This window comes from Octodon degus, unplaced genomic scaffold (genome assembly GCF_000260255.1).
Source record: "Octodon degus isolate 3935 unplaced genomic scaffold, OctDeg1.0 scaffold00393, whole genome shotgun sequence".
Classification (NCBI taxonomy): Eukaryota; Metazoa; Chordata; class Mammalia; order Rodentia; family Octodontidae; genus Octodon; species Octodon degus.
Window position 1 is genome coordinate 155,962 of NW_004524969.1, and position 4,110 is coordinate 160,071.

Consider the following 4,110-nt stretch of genomic DNA (forward strand, 5'->3'; position numbering starts at 1 on the left):
CCCAGCGCGCCCGGGGGTGGGGCCTGCAGAGCAGGCCGAAGGATAATCCTCAGCCCCTGTGCCTGCTTGCAGGCGCTTTAATCCGCTGAGCTATTTGGCCAGCCCTTCACTTCATTTTTCTTTTGCTGTCCCATTCCTTCCTTCTTTCCCATTCATTTTTTCTTCCTTTCTTCCTCCCTCTCTCCGTTCCTCTTTCCTGGGTATTGAACTGACGGTCTTTACACTGAGCCTTTTTTGAAAAATTTTCTTTTTGAGCCGCAGGTCTTACCGAGTGGCCCTGCCTAACCTTAAACTATGCATCGCTCCCACTTGGCCTCTGCAGCCTCCGGGGCCTGTGTGACACAGCCAGCTGGTGACTGTCCCTAAACAGCTGTGCATGTAGTGTTCATGCTGCGCTAGGCCACTCGCCAGCCGGGCATGAGGTAGAGTAATGGGGCGCCGGGAGGTCTGGGATGTGGCCCAGGCGTGCCCCAGGGGTCATGCACATCGCGGATGACCATGTTTTCTAAATTCCTACGGTAGACTTGGCATCACTTTGCAAGCTGGAGATAAACAAGGAATAAGACACAAATTCACAGAGATGAAGGGGCGCGGTGGCTGCCAGGGAGAATCCAGACCCTGCTGGGCAGAGTCTTGGCCGGGCACAAGCGGCAGTGCTCGGCTGGCATGAGAGCAGACAGCCCTCCCAGGACCCCGAGAAAAGGTGAGGGTGGCGGGAGATGGCTCAGGCGCATCTCCCTGTCACTTTGCAGAACAAACAGGCGTGCTTGCTTCGGCAGCACATATGCTAGCAAGATATCCAGGAATAAAGAAATGCAAAACTCAGCTGAAGACTCTGGGAAGGTTGATTGCAACGGCAATCACCAAAGAGCAGAAAGGGATCAAGCCAAGTTAGGACACAATTTGATTTAGGAATAGTGAACAAGGCTGGGAAGGGGTCCGAAAAGGTCAAGAAATGACTTAGTTTCACCTCAGTTCTCCAAAACGAGAACACATGCCACAGAAAGAAAGACAAACACGAAGAAAGAACAAGACAGCGGTTCCCTGCAGGCCGCTTCTACTCCTTCGGAATCCAAATGCCTTGTGAATCCAAATGCCTCAGGGACCATAAGAAGGTACAAGGGCACAAAGCACATCAGTGTGACAGCAGTGGTGACAAAGAGTGGACACAACATGGCTTTAAACAGGGCGTGGTGCTGCATGCCTGTGGGTCCCAGCACCCAGGATGCTGAGGCAGGAAGATCTCTGTGGGTTCCTGCACAGTCTAAGCTACGTGTGGATCCTCAACTACAGAGAAAGGCCCTGTCTCAAAAACCCAAACAGGCACACGGACAAAAATTGACAACACCTGTGAATATGTTTGAGCGAAAATACAAATCACCAGCACATGGCTATGTCTGAAGTGCTCCCGAGCCCGGGCTGCTCGGTCCTCGGCATTCGGTCACGATGATCACACCGTCCAATCTGCCCTCGCTTGGTGGTACAGCCTGCAGAGTTTTCCCTCCACGTGTCCACGGCACTACGTGGACAGCCCCACTTCCCGGGCACCTCCAGGAATAAGGCAGGCGTGAGCTCCAGCACAACTCCAGCACCCCGTTCCTCCCAAGCTGCAGGGTCTGTGTACGTGGGGGGCATCTGGGTCTTATTTACCGTCCTCTTCCCAGTGGGCCCAGCACAGCCCTGGGATGGTTCATCTTGGTTGTCCAAGGGATTGGCTCAAGAGACACCCAGGACAGCACTGAAGACAGGTCAGGTCTCTGCCCCTGTTTCTGGCTCCTCCCCAGTCCTCTGCCTCCCAGGTGTCACGAATTGAGCAGTTCTCCTCCACCATGACCTTCCACCACGAAATTTCCGCCTTGGAATGACCCGAGCATGGGCTGACACTTCCGAAGCCATGAGCCTAAATGCAGCCTTCCCGCTTCAAGTCAGAGACGTCAGGGCTTTTGTCCCAGGAGAGGCAAGCTGCCTAAGAACAGGCAGGTGGCACTTACTGGATATTAAACCAATATTTTTTGCATGGATGGAGGTTGGGACAGGTAGGCGAATGAATAGAGGGACAAAAAGTGGAGGGAAGAGAAGATAGGAGAGGCGGCAGCCAGGAAGGGCCAGGGAAAGAGGGAGGACTCTGAAGTGGACTGAGTCCACTCTGGTGGACTCTGAAGTGTAAGTAAGTGACAGATTAGTAGGACAGACGCCCGATAAGCAGGCACCGGATGAGCGAGTTCATGGAGATGCGGAGGCTGCGGCTCACGCATGCTCACCCATGTTTGTAGCTGGCCAGCTCACAGTAGCCAGATCTTAGAGGCAGCCCATGTGTCCATCGACGGATGAATGATTGATAAAGAAAACGTAGCATTTATACACAGTGGAGTATTACTCTGCCATAAAGAAGGATGTGCTGGAGTCATGTACAGGAAAATGGGTACGCCTTGAGACTGTAATGTGGGTGAAGGAAATCAGACACAAGGGTGAACTATCATACGGTTTCTCTCGGTTACTTTTGTCTCATCACTGGGACAAAATACCCAGTACCCAAAAGGAAGGAAGGAATGGTTTATTTAGCTCACAGTTTGTGGAGGTTTCAGGCCATACTCGGCTGGCTCGAAGGCAGAGCGGCACATGGCAGAGAGCAACCGCTCATGGCGGCGGAGGACAGGAAAGAACAAAGGCGATTTTGGGGCCGGGGAGATGGCTCAGTAGGATAAGCATTTGACTGGCAAACACAAGGATCTGAGTTCAATCCCTGGTTCCACCAGAAAAAAAAAAAAAGAACAAAGGTGAAAGGGGCGAGAAGCGGCGGCAGCAAGGATGACAAAGCTGGGGCTGTAGTCCAGATATTTGTGGTTCCCGCCGAGTTCCCTGGCTGTCTGGGGCATCACCTCCCTCCTGTCCTCAGCTGGGTTGCGCTGCCTTTCCTTTAGGACCTCAGCGCCTCTGAGCGCCAGCCTGGCTGCCTGCAGGCTGCCATCGATACCCAGGCCCTCTCCAGCGACCTGCACTGTAGCGCACACCCTTGGGCGCACGCTCCTGGAGCGCCCCTCCTCCTTCCTAGCACCGCTGTTTCTCATTGTGGTGCTACTTGGGTCTTTTTTTTTTTTTTTTGTATTTTAGGGAAGGGTTTACAGGGTGTTCAGGGTCTCACTACTAGATCGGCCTCAGTGATCCGCCTGTTTTACGGCCTCCCAAGAGCCGGGATTACAGGAGTACATCACCACACCCAGTCTAAATTTCTTTCCTTCCTTCCTTTTTTTTTTTGCAGAACCAGGGATTGAACTCAGGCCCTTGCGCTTGCCAGGGAAGCCCTTATTACACTGAGCCATCTCGCCGGCCCTTCTTTTTTTTTTTAGTCTTGTCTATAGCTTGAATCTGGTGGGAGTCTCCGTGAAGGGAGGCACCCACCTCGTGACGCTGCATATGCACATACACACCCTTATGCATGCATACCTATGTACATACCATGACATAGACGTACGTGTGCAAGCAGATGTACACCTACGCGTGCATGCATCAGTAAATAAGAAGAACTAATGAATAAGTGAATGAGAGGCATGGGAGAGACTGAATGGGAGTGACCCTCCTTTAGGAAGGTGACGAAGGCAGCAGGAACATAGGAAGCATGTGGCTGCTCTTGTTTCCATTCCTGGCTGGGCCTGAGCGTGCAGACTGCCTCCCTGGCCTCTCCGTGCACTGGCCTCCACCTCTCTAGTTAATCAGGACTGCCGTGCTCACGTGCGCAGGGACTGCCTCCGCTCATGCTTTGACCGTCATCCTGTTCAAGTCAGTCTAGTGCTTGACAGCTTTGCCCGTCTTATTTCACAGCCTCCACTACCACTGCCATCACCACCACTCTCTCATCAGCATCACCTCCATTACTACTACCATATATATCACTACCAGCACCGTCACCACCACCATGACCATTACTACCACTACCACCATCACCACTACCACCACCACCACCACCATGACCACCACTACCACCACCACTACCACCACCACCACTATCACCATCATTACCACCATCACCACCACCACCATGACCAATACCACCACCACCATCACCACCACCACCATCACCACCACCACCATGACCAATACCACCACCACCAT

At 52.9% G+C, this 4,110-nt stretch overlaps 1 protein-coding gene across 1 annotated transcript in view; it reads right to left on the reverse strand.

Moving 5' to 3' along the window:
* Positions 1-4,110, reverse strand: part of Cacng6 (calcium voltage-gated channel auxiliary subunit gamma 6) — a 14,947-nt gene that overhangs the window by 1,239 nt on the left and 9,598 nt on the right. The window lies entirely within an intron of this gene.